The sequence below is a fragment of the Sorex araneus genome, chromosome 1 (genome assembly GCF_027595985.1).
Source record: "Sorex araneus isolate mSorAra2 chromosome 1, mSorAra2.pri, whole genome shotgun sequence".
In the NCBI taxonomy this organism is placed as follows: Eukaryota; Metazoa; Chordata; class Mammalia; order Eulipotyphla; family Soricidae; genus Sorex; species Sorex araneus.
Genome location: NC_073302.1, coordinates 105000562 through 105018539, shown reverse-complemented (window position 1 = coordinate 105018539; position 17978 = coordinate 105000562). Strand labels below are relative to the sequence as shown.

The window sequence follows — 17978 nt, the reverse complement described above, 5'->3', positions numbered from 1 at the left end:
TTTTTGAAATCAATGTCATGTTACTTATGATGAGCTGGACAACATTTATGTGTGACAAATTATATATGATGAACAGATTTTATTCACTACAATTTTGTAAAACATCTAAAAATCTGTAGTTCAATATTTTCAGTTCTTTCATATTCTTAAAGCAGTGGCCTCTGATAAATGGAGCTGAAAAATTGTCAGTTTATTTAAAGCACTGAAGTCATATTTTAATTCAGATCAAAATACCTCAAACATTCATATTGACTTCAAAAATAATGGATTAGCTGAAACCCATTTATTCTTGCTTATGTTGAAATTCCTTAGCAACAGAATTATGCAAATTTTAAAAAGTACAAATAACATTATTGAAGTTTTCTTTTAATTCAGGTGACTCTGAATGCATTAGAATGAAACATTTCGAACCTTATTAATTTGTCAAAGCTTTGTAAAAGGGCCTTTATTTGTGAATAACAATATACTGTTTATCTTTGAACTAGAAATCCTAAAACAAGGTGGATAATTTTTCCAATTTTTGTAATAATTGTATTAAATGCTCTTTCATCATGGAGACCTCTGGAATAATCTCTGATGGCATTGTAAGGAAAGGGAATTAAAATTGCTATTTAATTCTGGGTTTGTCCCCTCTTCTAATTTTGTTGGCTTCATTATAGATGAAAACTATGGAATCCAGCTTGTTAGTCTAAATATTTGGTGTTCTCTATGCATGGACTAAAGGATTAGGGAGTTCTAGTTGCTATTGTAGGAAGAATGACAGAGAATGTGGAGTTTTGCCTCTTGTAATTCTGTTTTTTAGCTCACTATTGAGGTCACTATGGAAGAAAACAGCTCACTGTGTTAGAGTGGGAAATAAATGCCTTTCTATTTCATACATGTTTACTACCTGAAATCAAATGTCAAACTTTATTTTATTTATTTTTTTAAATTTATATTTTGGCTTTTTGGCAATGCACAGGGATTACTCCTGGCTCTGCACTCAGAAATTACTCCTGGCGGTGCTTGGGGGACCATATGGGACGCTGGGAATCGAACTTGGGTCAGCCCCGTGCAGGGCAAACGCCCTACCCACTGTGCTATTGCTCCAGCCCCACAAACTTTATTTTAAAGAGTCCCTTCCTCTTGGGTTTCTGTTCATATATGGGTGGATTTGCCTTTCTCTCTGATCCCTAACCCCAGAGTGCGAGTGGATTAGGCTTAAAGCTCTAGCCTCCCTCCCTTGTTCAGCAATGGAGCTCTGGTCAAAGGGACAGACTTCTGAAAGGTCCTGTAGGAGAGAGGGGCTCTATTTTCAACTACACTTGAACTTGAGAGAATATTCCTCTCAATTAACGGAGCATCTTTCCACCCCATGAAGCCTGAGGATAAAGAAGCACAAAATGATAGAAGCAGGAAGCAGAGAGCCAAGGTCCTGTGCTCAGAACTCTGCACCCTGCTGGTATTCTCCTCTGGAGCTCCTCACCCCGCCCTGGCTCCGCCCTGTCCCTTCTCCAGCGTTCCCTCGGACCTTCTAACTGTGTTCTAGCACTGTAGGTCAGGATTCTTCCTAATGAAAGAGCTCTCTACCTGACATCTTTCTTTTTTGCTAGCCCACTGATTTAAAATTTTTGTGCTTCTATTTCTCTATGTACGTGACATCTATTATTTTCAAGAGTTTCAAGATTCGTAACCAAAGTCCAATAGTGCCGAGGCCCCATAATTCTCCTCCAGAGAAATGAGAAACTATTTTGATGGCTCTCCAGGTTCTCACTGGGTGTGGGCTACTTCAGAGCTTCTGACTTTTGCCACCAGAGAGAGCAGACAGTGGACATGGCAGTGTGGGTGACCCCGAGCTACCAGCTGGCGAACTGCAGCAATGGTTTCGCTTATCTAGATCTATCTCTCTCTTTAAAAATGTGTACTTTAAATTTTATTTTAGACAATATAGTTTACAGACAGAGTAAACTCTCCGCCCCTCTCGGAGAGCCCGGCAAGCTACTGAGAGTATTGAGCCCTCGTGGCAGAGCCTGGCAAGCTACCCGTGTGTATTGGATATGCAAAAACAGTAACAATAAATCTCTCAATGAGAGATGTTACTGGTGCCTGCTCGAACAAACCGATGAGCAACGGGATGACAGTGATACAGTGATAGTTTACAAAGTTGTTCATGTCAGGTTTCATGCATAGATTGTACTGTCCAACCCCCAAACCCTCCATCTGAGTGTTCTTCCCTCCACCACTGTCCCCCTGAGCCTCCCCCTCATGCTACTCACCTCGACCTTATAAGCTTCCTGTACCACTGTGCCACTGTATCACTGTCATCCCATTGTTCATCGATTTGCTGAGGGGGCACCAGTAACGTCTCCATTGTGAGACTCGTTCCTGTTTTTGGCATATCGAATATGCCACGGGGAGCTTGCCAGGCTCTGCCGTGCTTCCTATGAACCAGTTTTGGTTGCTTTTGGGCATTTATTAATCCTTTCTTTGTATCTTGCATCTGAGAGATATCTGTGCTTTCTCCTTCTCCTTCTGATTAAATTTACTCAAAAGAAAATGATACTTTTTTTTTTTTTGCAAAGGCGGACTATCCAGCAGAGTTTAGGGATCACTCCTGGCTCTGATCCTAGGGATTGCTTCTGGCAGCTTGGGGGATCTCAGGGGATGCAGGTCTACATACATGGTGTGGGGCAAGTCACCTACCTGTTCGTATTATCTCTCTGGCCCCAGCATGATGAAGTTTTAAGTCTGTCCCTTGGTCTAAACTGGTTACTCTTGATTGTGTGCATCTGTGATCTATTCTTCGGGGGGCTTTTAAAAGTGAGCTGCTCTACTCTTGGTTTCATGCATGTTTTTCCAATTTGTAAAACTTACTGTGCAAAACTATGATGTGGTAGCCTTTGAAAGGGCTCTTCACATTCGTGTTTCTGGAGGTCCTTTCTCCAGATCTACTCAGCCTCTGGTGGGGTGAAGTCGGAATCCTGAATGCAGTGTGTGGAACTGCATCTGACGTGCAACTTCATGCAAAAGTTTCTGGTCTTTCTCCTCCATAGCTCCACCAGCCAGGGACTTCACTGAAGAAGTTGCTCTTCTTTGGAATTCAATTCTAAAATAAGCTGTCACTCAGGTTTGAGCAGCTCAGGTCCCCAAGAGGTCATCATGCATGCCAGAGGCCATCATTTTGAATAAAAAAGAAAAAGGCTTCACGATAAGTTGTTCCCAAGAAAACTGCTTTCCAGGGAACAACATGCATCCATTTCTGTGATCATCCCTGAAAGTTTGCTTTCAAAATGATCACATTCAGTTTTCTCAACCTTAGAACTCTAGCCCAAATGGCTGTGTCTAATAGGTTAAGATCTCCACTGTCATTCAAACACGACTATTACAGAAGAAAAAGTGGATCACAATTCATTCTCCTTGAAATCTTTCCCTACTGTGTATGTGTTAAAGCAGCTCGGAGGATTATGTATGGTCAGAGGTAGGCCATGGATTATGTACTATCCATTAGCTGACTCTTTCCCCATGCTTCTGACTCTATTTAAAATTCTTTCAACTCCCGAGGGCTGGAGCGATAGCACAGCGGGTAGGGCATTTGCCTTGCACGCGGCCGACCCAGATTCAATTCCCAGCATCCCATATGGTCCCCCGAACACCGCCAGGAGTAATTCCTGAGTGCATAAGCCAGAAATAACCCCTGAGCATCGCTGAGTGTGACCCAAAAAGCCCCCCCCAAAAAGAGATAAATTTCTTTTAACTCTGAAGTACCTCACTGGTGGTCCTTTTGCACTCACTTTCAAGGTTTGAATTTAAGGTGGGCACTCAGCACCTCAAAAAGACTTAAGAAGGATCAATGCAAAAAATACTGATGTTGCCCTGTGACCTGGAATGCTGGAAAGAATGTTTTGAATAAATAGAGCATATGTCTGTTTTGCAAAGTTTCCACAAGCTCTAGGAGTCTTAGCTGACCTTTTCTTGTTAATCTGGTGAGCCTGTGAAAAAAAGACTGTGAGCCTGTACAGGTACAAGGGAACGTCACAGATTTTTATTTCTCTCATCTTTGCCGTGATGCTTTTTTTGAGAGACCTGGACTGGGTTAGTCCCAAAGACCACTCGGGATGTCTCAAAGTCTTGCTCAGTAATCCAGATTTTGAGGGTGTGGTAGGTAGAGACTACTGCCAATCAGTGCCTCAATAAAATTCTAAGATGGACAAAATTCTCCTGTTCTGTTCGCCCCTGGAGAGACAGGACCTCACAGTTCCTAAATATTTCACCTAGAAGCACACCTGTCAGCCTGTCTCTTCAGAAGCAAACAGTGGAGAAGCTCTTTGAATAATAAAACGCCCTCCTCCCTGGAGTCATTAGCAAAATACCCAGTTCTTTCTTTCCAGCTCTAACTGTTCTACAGAAAGAAGGAACACTAGATGCAGTTTCTTCAGCCTTCCTCTTCTATTCAAGCCTCGGGCTACAGCAGTTCCGACTGTTCCCATCCTACCCGGCTGCTTTTCTGGCTGCTCTCACTAATAACTCTATTAGAATATTTATAATACTGCCAATTAGACGGAGAGTTTCTCCTCCCCGCAGACGGGAGGAAATTCTGCTCCATCTTTAGTGCCCGCCCCGGCTCCCCTTCCTTGCTGGAGGGGACAGAGCTAGTGACAGGAAGGATTGCTGGCCAAGTTCTTTGCCAACATCGTGGTCGCTCTAGCTAAAAAAAGGGTGTCCCAGCTGCCTCTTCTTGGCCTGAAGCCGCTTTGCTGTGGATGCCAAAAGCACATCAGCCACGCAGCTGGAGGGGTGCCACGGGGGCGGCCACGGGGGCCTCGGAATCACTCAGCGATGCTTGTGGTTAGGAGCCTCAGTTCCTTCCTGATAAAGCAGGTGAATTGCTCATCTGGTGTTTGCAACACACCACATCCAGGGATAAATTCATTCTCTCTCTCTCTTTAACTCTCTCACTCTGTCTCTGTCTCTGTCTCTCTCTCTCTCTCATAATGAAAATCTCCAAGAAATGTGACTGTGTATTAGAATCTTCAGGGACTTGGGCAGACTGATGACAGGGTTGTGTCAGCATAATTCCCCTAAGCATTTTTGTGATTGAAATAGACAGAGGCTGTGTCAGGACACAGTGGCTATTGCAAAGGTCACTTGAAGTCATCTAGAGGAAAGATGAAAGTACCGGGCAGGGACTTTTGAGGACACGAAGGCTAATGTCCTGCCTACCAGTTTGATTCCAAGAGAGTTTTTCCTAAAGGCCAGTGGCTGGGTATTCTTCCATCTTGTATATGGCAGTTATTTCGCTTCATGGAAGAGAGCAGCAAGCTAGGAAATCAACTGATGCCAATGGCCCTGGACTATCACAAAGGTTGAGGAAACAGATACAGACTCAACAAAATTCAGAATAAGGACACTCGATTGTATCAGAAATTACTTTGGTATACAAGAGTGTTTATTGTAATTAAAAGGATTGTAACACTGTAGCAAGGTTGTTTCATTGTTCATCCATTTGCTCAAGCAGGCACCAGTAACGTCTCCATTGTAAGACTTGTTGTTACTGTTTTAGGCATAATGAATATGCCATGGGTAGCTTGCCCGGCTCTGCTCTGTAGAGTGTATGGGCTGGAGTGATAGCAAAGCAGGTAGTGTGTTTGCCTTGCACATGGCTGACCCAGGTTCAATTCCTCCATCCCTCTCGAGAGCCCAGCAAGCTACTGAGAGTACCCCACCCGCATGGCAGAGCCTGGCAAGCTACCGTGGAGTATTTGATATGCCCAAAACAGTAACAACAGGTCTCACAATTGGAGACATTACTGGTGCCCGCTCAAGCAAATTGATGAGCAACAGGATGACAGTTCTACAGTGCTATACAACAGTATCTTGGATCCCAGAGGAAATTATTCTGTTGCTTTTTTTCTGGTGGCAATCAGGGTTTATTATCAATTCTGCACTCAGTGATGACTCGTGTTAGGCTAGGGAAACTTTATGGGTGCCAGACATCAATCCTCATTGATGCAAGTAAGGCAAGTGTCCCATCCGCTGCACTATCTTCCCAACCAGCACTCGAAATCCTTCTTCTTGTGTGTGAGTGTGGTGTGTATGTGTGGTGTGTATGTTTTGTGTTTGTACATGTGTTTCTGGTGTTTATGCTGTTTTACAATCCTCTAAATGGAATGAATTAGATGTTAAAAAGTGATTGCTAAGTGTTTTACAGTGAAACTTTACTGGAAGTGTTAGCACAAGGAAATGGTGCTTTTTCCAATTTAAGCCAAGAAACAAACACGGGAATTTCCACATTCTATAGTTGAATTTAGTTGGTTAAGGAGTGAAAACTGACAGAGCAACTGATGAAAATTGCTGGACAGATTGATGGAAAATTGATCTATTGAATAATGGAATTGGTTAAAAGGTTTTTTGTTTTTTGGTTTTTACTTTTTGGGTCATACCCAGCACTGCACAGGGGTAACTCCTGGCTCATGAACTCAGGAAGTACTTGTGACAGTGCTCAGGGGACCATATGGGATTCTGGGAATCAAACCTGTGTCGGCTGTGTGCAAGGCAAATGCCCTACCTGCTGTGCTATCGCTCCAGTTAAAAGGTTTTGAGGAATATCAAAATCATCTGGTTCCATTTGATTTTTCTTTCTTTTAATTTGAAAAATAATGTGCCTGTGTAAGTAAGTCTTAAGTGATAATTTATTGACTATATAATAAAGCTAATATAAGTGATGAGAAAGATTAATTGGAATTGATTTTCTTGTTTAGATAGGATGATAAAATTATGGTGTATTTTATAACATTTTTTTTAGATTTTCTAAAAAATGTTTAGTTTATTTATCAATTTACTTTAACTCAATATTTGTCCTAATGGTTTTAGCAAGCTTAGTTTTAAAAGAGGAAATACAGGGGTAAAAAAAGAGAGAGAAAAAATGATATGGCAAAAAGCAATTATAAACATGTAATGCTTAAGCGCTTTTACTTTGTTTCGTACGAGTGGCTTTGTTTTCCAGACAGTTGATTCCATAAGTACAGAAATTTTAGTCAAATTTGGTTTCATATTAGTTGTAGCTTGTAACAAGTAGCAAATAAAAAAATCTGTTTTAATATGTTTAAAGGAAAGCATTATTTCATAAGGGGCAAACAAGCTAAACAAAACCATACCAGAGGGGCTAGAGTGATAGCACAATGGGTAGGGTGTTCGCATTACACCTGGCCAACCCAGGTTCAATTCTCGGCATTTCATATCATCCCCAGAGCACTGCCAGGAGTAATTCCTGAGCATCACTGGGTGTAACCCCAAAAGTAACCTTCCCAAAAAGGAACAACCATTACCAGATCCAGCTATGAAAGTAGAGTCAACATTTAGTCCATAAATGAACACTGGTAACATGATAACATGATTCAGCAGGATGAAGCATACTTGTATCTTCAAATATGTATATCCTATTGAGGAGCTGTATTGTAGGGATAAATAATATAGCTGGGTGGGTGTTTGCCCTGCATACAGCTGACACAGGTTCAGTCTCCTGCTTCCTGTATGGTCTCCTGATCACCACCAGGAGTAATTTCTCAGTGCAGAACTAGGAGTAATCCCTCAGCATTGCCAAGTATGACTCAAATGTGTGTGCATGCGTGTGTGTGTGTGTGTGTGTGTGTTTGTGTGTGTATCCTGTTGAATATATTTTGGAAATATTTCCTTAAAAAAAAGATTTCTTTTGTACCATTGAAAGGAGAGTTTGAAGAAGGCTCAAGTCCATCTGAGATTTACCCTTGTTCCAAACTTCCTCCTCCAATGACACAAATGAATTAGTTTTCATGATGCCTTCTCTGTTCTAAATATATATACACAGCTTGGCTTGTTGGATAAAATCATATTCTAAAGATAGTTCCAGCAGTAGGAAAAATTGTTTAAGTGTGAGAGATTTGGTGAGATGTTAAATTTGACAGTCTAAAAGAACCTAAGTTCAGAAAAGGAAGAAATTAATGAACAAGTCAGACAATTTTTATGTAAACTGCCTATGTCTGTACCAATTATAGTACCATCCTCATGTTTTGAGACAACTAAATGTCTACACAAGAACAGAAGTTGGCCTATCCCAGATTTTTCACTACAGTAAAATTACCAAGTAACAAGTATACTTATAGGAAAATAGTATTTCTGCTCACTCTTATAATAACTAAAGCTTGTGTTTCTCCTTAATTAAATATTGTTTTAAGAAAATGCAATAAGATTATAAATTTTTTATTTTAGTAAATGTTTTCTGGTACAAAAATATGTTAACTTTGTTTTTAAGGAGATGGTAATTTTTGTAGTTAGAATTTTACTGTAACACTGTAGCACTGTCATCCCATTGTTCATCCATTTGCTCGAGTGGACACCAGTAAGATCTCCATTGTGAGACTTGCTGTTACTGTTTTGGGTATATCGAATATGCCATGGGTAGATTGCCAGGCTCTGCCGTGCAGTTAGATTTTTATTTATCTTAAATTTTAATTTTATATTTATGCTAGGAAGGCTTATTTGCAAAACATTTGGAATAGTTTTTCAGAATTTTTCTAACATCCAGCTAGTGGTGAGCCATATCACTTTTATATGATAGGTACCACTTATAAAAACTGATCTAAGGATAGTTTTATATAAATTTGACCTGCAGTTACCCATCCACTGTGTTCATTCATTTGATGATTACTCAAATTTTTTATAAATATGTATATATGTATGCGTGTTGCAGACCTAAACCTCTTCCATCCTTGTCAAAGGGAGTGCTAATGGAGAGATAGCACAGCAGGTAGGGCATTTGCCTTGCACGTGGCTGACCAGGGTTCGATTCCTCCACCCCTCTCAGAGAGCTTGACAAGCTACTGAGAGTATCTCATCCGCACAACAGAACCTGGCAAGCTACCTGTGGCGTATTCATTATGCCAAAAATAGTAACAAGAAGTGTCACAATGGAGACATTACTGGTGCCCGCTTGAGCAAATTGATGAGCAATGGGATGACAGTGATACAGAGACACTGATATAGTGATATATATGTATACTTATATACATAAGTACATAAGTATGTATATTTATATATGTATACTTATATACATATATACTTATAAGTAAGCATATATACTTATAATATATATTATATATAAGTATAAGTATATATATATACATAAGTATCACTGTATCACTGTAATCCTGTTGTTTGTTGATTTACTCAAGCGGGCACCAGTAACGTCTCCATTCTTCTCAGCCCTGAGATTTTAGCAACCTCTCGTTACTCCTTTTTCCCAACAATTGGAGGATCTTTCAGAGTCAGGGAATGAGATCTGCATATAAAATATATTATATAATATATTATACATTATGTATAATATAATATATAGTATATATACTTATATACTTACACAATACAAGTATATATGCATTATAAATTTAAAAGTATACATGCATAGACATATAGATACAACTCTGTATATATATATATATACACTTATAAGTATATATACTCACTCATACTCTGCTTGTTGCAGAAGGTCTTGTGAAGGGAAGTAAGAAAGGCTTAAATCAAGCACCAAATTCCAGGGAATTTCTTGTATGTCCAGGACTACAACTGTCCAAAATTAATTACAATATAAAGTTATACTACCTCCACTACCACTACCCAGCCACCGTCACCCTCCAGCCCGCTTTCAGGACACTCGGCCGAACCTCACGCATGAGTGAAGCCCCAAGCATGAGTGAAGACTCAATGAGACCTGGAAACAGAGACCCTCTGCCTGCTTATGCTAATCTCCGGCGCCCCAGGGATCATACCCAGATGACCCCTACTTGAGGCAGATAAATACCTCATGGGCAGACCTTCACGGCTTCCACTACCCACCCACTGCGATGCTCCAGGCCACTTTCTGAACCATCATAAGACACTTAATGCCCATTTTCCATAATTACTGCACCATATTTGATGAGGTTCAATATGGTGTGAACCATGGGAACACATGTAAGGGCAAATAGAGGCTGCCCTAAAAGCCTCCATCCCTCTTGGAGAGCTGGCAAGTTAATGAGAGTATCCCGCCCCCACAACAGAACCTGGCAAGCTACCTGTGGTGTATTTAATATGCCCAAAACAGTAACAACAATGGGTCTCATTCCCCTGACACTGAAAGAGCCCCAAATACGGCAGCGTTAAGAAGGATGAGAAAGGAGAGGCTGATAAAATCTCAGAAATGAACTAGACTGCCAAAACAAAGAAGGACTAAAATGATTGTCTGTACTTTCAACACACATACACTGGCATCAGAAGCATCCATCAAGGAACTGATGGTGCAAGCACAGAAGATCAAGTATGACATCATTGGTCTGACCGAGATGAGAAAGCATTGATCACATCATGCCATTTTCAACACTGGAGAAGAACTCTTCCTGGGAACATGCGACAATAGAGACATCTGTGGTGTTGGTGTCCTTGTCAACACGAACTTGGCCATGATCATTGATTCATTCGAATGCCTAACAACCTGAATCGGACGATTACGCTTGAATAGATGTGGCTCACTGCCTGCAGTTTCTATCTTTGTTGCCTACGCACCAACATCCAACTACAATGAAGAAGAAATTGAGAAGTTCTACATGGAGCTGGAGAAGTTTTATAAAGAAGACCACACCTTCTACAAAATCACTGGTGGTGATTTCAATGCCAAGATAGGACTGAGAAGGTTACCTGAAGAACTCCACATTGGGACCCATGACCTAGAATGGAATGAATAGGGTGAGAGACTGAGTTCATCATGTTGACCAAAACCATCCATGGGAACTCACAGTTCCAGAAGGCCAAATCTAAACGCTGGACATCGGAGTCGACCAATGGACAGTTCCACAAAGAAATTGACCACATCTTACTTAATCGATGGTTTTGCCTGACCTATGTCGCTATTGCCCCAAAATTCCAAACGAGATCAGACCACCATCTCCTTCGTGCAAAATTCTCCTTCACAGAGTGGGGAGAATGGACTGCAAAGTTTAAATTTAAGAAGAGAACTCCCAGAATGACCACCAACTGGGAGCTCTTTGGAACTATTGCGGCAATGTGGGAAGATGCTATCATTGACAATATCAACGAGGAATACAATTAGCTGGTTGAGCACCTCCATGACTGTGCGTGCAATGCTGAGAATGGGAAAGCCACAAACAGATGCCCGTCTTCAGAAACTCTCGAGCTCATTTGCCATGGGCATGCTGTTGGAATTGTGCATGCACAAAGCTATCATCAGCAGCGTTGGAAATCACAGTATCTCAATAAAAATGGAGTAAGAAGATGAATTTAATGTCAGTGTGTGTTTCTGTTATTTTTATAGCTCATTTTCCCTTATTGAAAAAAATACGTGACATCAAATAGATGTTTGCTCTTTAGCCTCGGTCACAGAACACATGAAAACATGCATGTAAGAGAGTTTTGCAGTCAGTATAGGCTACTTACATAAAGGAGAGTGAGAACTCATTTTGACCAACATGGTTTGCTGCTGGTCTTGTTGTTATTGTCAGTATATGACTAATAGTGTGCTCTTAAACTTCATCTATTAGATTCTGAATATTATTTATTGAAAAGTTTTTTAAGGAGCAATTTTTGCCCTACCCTAAGATAGAAAATGGTTCTTTGAGAAAATCCTTTGAGAAAATCCAAGGAAGTATAGATAAGGATAAAAATGTTTGAATGAAAGGAGTTTTGTGACATCTAAGTGAAGGAAAATATTTAATGAATAATTAAAGAGAATAATCATGCCTATCATGCCGCCTCAAAGTTAGTATGTTTATACGCTTGTCAGTTGGGAACTGAGAAGGTTTGAAACTACCACAAAGGCTTGTTTTTGGTTGGATTTTTTGTTTGATTGGAAATCTTCAATGTTGTGACTGCTAAAATTCTCTGGGTAGATCTACACATGGAGTAAACAGATAGACAGAGACATAGAGTGAGAGAGACAGAGAGAGAGACAGAGAGGAGACAGAGAGAGACAGAGAGAGATGAAGAGAGGGAGGGAGGGAGGGAGGAAAGGAGGGGCAGAGAGAGAGAGAGAAGGTGGGAGGGAGATAGATCTTTATGAGGAGGCTTTATTGAAATAATTTAACCTGGGGGTGCCTTAGTCTATTTGGGCTATGATAGCAAAATACCAAGGATGAAATTCCTTATAAACAACAGGCATTTATTTCTCATGTTTATGGAAGCTGAAAGCACAAGATCACTGTGCCAGCATGGTAAGGTGTGGATGAGGACCTTCTTTCTGATATCTCGTCTGTGAGCCATTGATGGCAGAAGGGGTGAGGGAACTAGCTCTGTGAGGACTCTTTTATGAGTCTACTGCAGGGGCTGGATCAATAGTACAGCAGACATAGCTATTGCCTCGCATGAAGCCAATCTGGGTTCTATTGCCAGCATCCCATTTGATCCCTGAGCACTATAAGAAATGATCTCTGGTTATGGAGCCAAGAGTAAGCCTTGATCACTGCCATGTGTAGGCTCTAAACAGAACAAACAAAAAGGAAGGAAGGAACTCTATTTCTATTAATTTCTGAGGACTCTACTTGTAGTACTCTTGTTCTTCTCAAAGACGCTGGCAGCTTAATACTATTACATGGATTTCAACATGGGAATTTTGGGAGGATGCAAGGAGAATATAGAAATAAGCATAATTTTATTTGACAGAGCTAGGGAGAAAGACTAGTCAAGGGAAAGAGAGCAACACTGCAAAGTGCAAGGGGTAAATAATAAATATAGTGAGGGTGTCATAAAATATGTGATGCTTCAAAGTGGAATTTAGTTGAACCAGTGCTGGAAAACAAATATAAGAAAGGGATAGATGACTGGATCATCAAGAGACTCAGTGATAACGCATACAAGACAGGAATTTTATTCATGAATATTTTGAATGACATTAAATTTTGCATAGCAAAGTTGTAGGATGATCAAATGTGTATTTTAGAAATAACTTTCCACAGAGGATGAATGGGCTGGAGCGATAGCACAGCAGTAGGGCATTTGCCTTGCACACTGCCGACCCGGGTTAGATTCCTCTGCCCCTCAGAGAGCCTGGCAAGCTACCAAGAGTATCTCGCCTGCATAGCAGAGCCTGGCAAGCTACCTGTGGCATATTCAACAAGCCAAAAACAGTAACAACAAGTCTCACAATGGAGATGTTACTGGTACCCGCTTGAGCAAATCAGTGAGCAATGGGATGACAGTGACAGTGACATTGACAGGGGATGAATTGGAGTTATACCCACAGGAAACAACATTCCTGAGAAGATAATTTAAGGTGTTAGACTACAGGTGCACGTGAGCTGTAATGAAGTCCTACAATATTTACGTGATATTTGTTGATGTTTAAGATGATAAATTTGCTCTCCAAATTTTAATCCCCATCTTCCCAATCCTATTAGGTGGATAGTGATCAAAATTTAAATTGATCACCATTTGAATTTTTCAAAGCAGATGTTTTTCGAAAGAGGTAATATTCAAAGTACTCTTTTGTTGTTGTTTTTGTTTGTTTCTTTTGGGGTCACCTGCAGTGATGCCTAGGGTACATTGATTCTAGCTCTGCATGCAGTAATTACTCCTGGCAATTCTCAGAGAACCTTATGGGATTCGGGGGATAGAACCCGGGTTGGCTGTGTGCAAGGCAAGCATCCTACCTGCTGTACTAAGGCTCTGGCCCAGAAGATGCTCGTTTGGACTTTCCTCTTCTGCTTACCTGTTTTAGAAATGCAATCTGTTCTATTTTCATCTCAATCTTGAAAACATGACAATATGTTGATATGCTCCTCCTCCTAGCTTCTGTAATTTAAAAGCTCCATGAAAGCTTCCTCCATAGTTCCTACATGTATAAGGACACTTCAGAGCTCCTTTCTTTATCTCTGTCCTCAAAACTAACTTGTTATTTTTACTGTACCTTTTCATACTACTTTGAATTTCATTTTTCATTGGAATCTAAAATTGGGTATTAGCATAGAGGTGGTGGGTCTAAGAACATGGGGTAAGTGCATACCAGAGAAAAAAACCTAAGCCTGGCTTAGATAGTGTTATTTTTATTAAAGATGATTTTCAACAAAGATAAATAAACTATATGGAGCATTAAAAGTGTCTGCTTAAAACCACAACACTTAATCAGAGAGAGAGAACAAAAGGGAATAACCTGCCATAGTGGCAGGGTGGGGTGGGGGGAGACGGGACTGGGGAGGGGGGAGGGATGTTGGGTTTACTGGTGGTGGAGAATGGGCACTGGTGAAGGGATGGGTTATCAAACTTTGTATGGGGGAAACATGAGCACAAAGATGTATGGATCTGTAACTGTACCCTCATGATGACTCTCTAATTAAAAATAAACTAATAAAAAAGTGTCTGCTTAGTTTTCTTGGTAAATTTTCAAGTATTGCATGTTAAATGTGATCTTCCATTCTTACTGTACATGTAGGGAAGAGGGAACTATTCAAATATAAATAATTGTTCTGTACTAAACATTTAATTCCAACATTTTATTTGAATCTTATGACCCTAAACAGAATGGCGGATCTTTCTGATAGAGCAACCTCGATTTTATTAGTTTGTCTTTAGTAAACACTAAAAGTAAACAGGACTGAATTATTTGTGTTTATATGTGCATCTAGTATTATCATCAAGTTTTATCAATGACTTTCAAAGTAAGTGTATTCACTATAAAGTTCTGATATTTTAGAAAATTTACTCTCTGTGCTTTACAAGAAGCTGGGTACGTGTTGGTCTTTTTAGTTTCTTGATTTCTAGCAAATTATAGTAGCATCTTTTATGACCGTAACCTATTTATCTTAGCAGGAAGCATTAGTAAAATGCATCTGCATAGTATGGATGCTCATCTGATAAGTGTTTCTCTGTGTACTGAATGTTTTAACTTTCATAAATAGAGAGAACAATTTTTCCCCCTGGGTAAAATCTATTTCATAGATTAATATACACTCTTTCATCACTTAAATGGGCTGCAGTTAGAGATCTATGTTTATGATGCTGCTTTGGTGCACTGATAGGTGGATAATACATACTCGGTTCTCTCAAAAGCAACACAGTTGTATTATTCACACCATTGCCTTTAATGAGCTGGCTCGGAGCCATCATCATCAATCTTGACACTTACATTCTCTTCATGTTGTACCAGAGCCTTGTGATGACATAATTGCAGCTTGTATAATAAGTGCCAGTGGGAAGTACATTAGCCATGAAAAATCTAATTTATAGCCCAAATAGCCAGTTTGACCATTACCTAAAAAAAAAATTTAGAATATCTCTCTGTTTCAAAATCAATGCTACTTCTGAGCATATAAAATTTATATGTAATATCTTACAACTTTGTGAAGATTGCAAGGTTGATTGAAATGCCTCAAAAATAGAGATGAAGACCACAGCGCTGAGCAATGTAGTTCTTGTAATTTATTTCTTTAATATAGCAGCAGTTTGTCAGGAGTGTCACCAAAATGTGGATTGGGCTTTATTATTGTTTGCGCACTGCTCAGCACAGATGAATAATTCATTCCACAGCAAAGCGAACAAAAGAAATATTAACAGTTATTTACCATGACCACTATTATATTTCAAGGAATAGCATTGTCACCAGTTTTTAGATAAAATACAAAACAGCCCATTGAATTTAAATTTCAAGTTAAGGACAAGACTTTTTAGCTAGGTCTGTTCCAAATATGGCAACGTTAAGGGTCACTCCACTATTGGTTCTAAGTTGCTCCTGGGTATACCAGTTGGTCAAGGATGAGGGAATGGGAATGCAATTATGTATTAAAATATGCTTGGATTTCTTTCAGTACTGTGGTCTCATTTTTATGAAAATGTATTTCCAATGCACTTCCTTCTAGACTTACCTGCTTTTAAGTTTGGTTGCCTAATTTCTCTTCCATTACTGTATGAAACATTCTCTCTCTCTCTTTCTCTCTCTCTCTTTTTCTCCGCCCCCTCTCTCTCTTCCTTCTCTGAGATTTCTCTAGTAGAGCTATTAACAAAAATACATTCTTAAGTTTTCCAGAATTAATTAAACTGTTCAGATGCCCTCAAACATCTGAGGATATTAATGATATTCTGCCTGTAAATCATACTTTAAAGAAATCTTGCTCACTTTGTTATTAGATTAATGCTTATATTTATTCTATAGGGCATCATGTAATAATTTCTCAAATATATTTTAGAAAACGAACATATATACAAAGACATTGTAAGTTAAGAAAAGCTATACAAATGGGGTACTCTTTGAATTCGCTCTGGACATAATTCCAATGCATTAGCATCGTCTGTAACACTGTTGTCCCATTGTTCATCGATTTGCTCGAGCGGGCACTAGTAACGTCTCCATTGTGAGACTTGCTGTTACTGTTTTTGGCATACCAAATATGCCACAGGTAGTTTTCCAGGCTCTGCCGTACAGGTGGGATACTCTCGATAGCTTGCCAGGCTCTCCATACATTATGAGTTTGGAAAGTTCCAATTTTCAATGAAGGTGTATATTTATGATGACAAAGTAGTTGGCAAATCTGGTTCATTCAATCAGCAGTCAGTGAAAAAGTTTATCAATCTAAGTGTATGCTAGGCCAAATATTTGACTAAATGTCTAATAGATTTTGTCAGAAGAGCTTGTTAGATAATTTTAGTGAACACATTGTATTCTAAAACCCAGAATGTTGTAGTCCATTTTACTGAAAATGTTATATGATGAAAGGAATTTAAGAATAGTAGCTTCATTCCCACTAGAATGCTAGTTTTTGTTTCGGACCCACAGCCAGCATTTACTTAGGGTTCTGTGTTCAGTACTCTTAGCCCTACAGTCAGGGATCATACCTGGCAGCCTTGGGGAACCATGTGGAGTGACAAGGATCAAACTCGGCTTGGCCACGTGCAAAGCAAATGCTCTTACCCTGCTTTACTATCTTTCCAGTTGCATAGAATGCTAGTTTGTGACATGGTTTTAGTCAACAATAGAAACCAAAATTAATATATATTTTTGCATAATTGAAAGTACTATAATTTTATTGTCTTTGTATCATGATGCTTGCGAATCTTATTACCAACCCACAAATTATTATATTATCACAGATAATATTGAAATGCTTATGCATCAGTACATAACAACACTTAACATTTTTATTTTTACTGGAATCACTGTATTTTACTTATGGAAACATATTTTATTAATAGTTGTCATTACAAGCATCTTTTTTTCAGATACCAAGATTTAGAGGTGCTTTTCTTATTTAAAAAGGTCCTAACCAATTGTTATACACACAAAATGAGATCTTACAGTATACAGAAAACATGTTAAGATATAGATCCTGGTATGAATTTGGTGTCATTAATTATTTAGAAACATATGATGAGAAATAAAAATAAATTTATTTATTTAAAATAAAATTAATTAAATAAAAATAAACATTTTAAAATTTATCTACAGTCAGTGAGCTCCTACTTTGAGATAATTGTCTGTCACTGTCACTGTCACTGTCACTCCGTTGCTCATTGATTTGCTCGAGCGGGCACCGGTAATGTCTCTATTATGAGACTTACTGTTACTGTTTTTGGCATATCGAATATACCACGGGGAGCTTGCCAGGCTCTGCCGTGAAGGAGGGATACTCTTGATAGCTTGCTGGGTCGGCTGTGTGCAAGGCAAACACCCTACTCACTGTGCTATCGTGCCAGCCCATTAACTGTTTGAGATAATTATTTGTGATAATGACTATTTTTAATATATTTGGTCTTTCAATTTCAGTGTGAATAGTGATGTGCTTTATTGGACTATTGAATTACTTTATAGTTTAGAATTAGAACTTGGTTTGCATATAACATGGACTTTTACTTCTTTCCCACAGAGAAGTCATATATTATGTACAATGCATATACTATGAAGTATTAAGTCGTATTACTGTGTTTAGTAACTTTTGCATTTTATTTTTTATTTTTTAATTTATTTTATTGAATCACCAAGTGGAAAGTTACAA

At 39.2% G+C, this 17978-nt stretch overlaps 1 pseudogene; it reads right to left on the bottom strand.

Moving 5' to 3' along the window:
• Window positions 1-8673: 8673 nt before the first annotated feature.
• Window positions 8674-8742, bottom strand: LOC129401021 (U6atac minor spliceosomal RNA; annotated as a pseudogene).
• Window positions 8743-17978: the final 9236 nt, after the last annotated feature.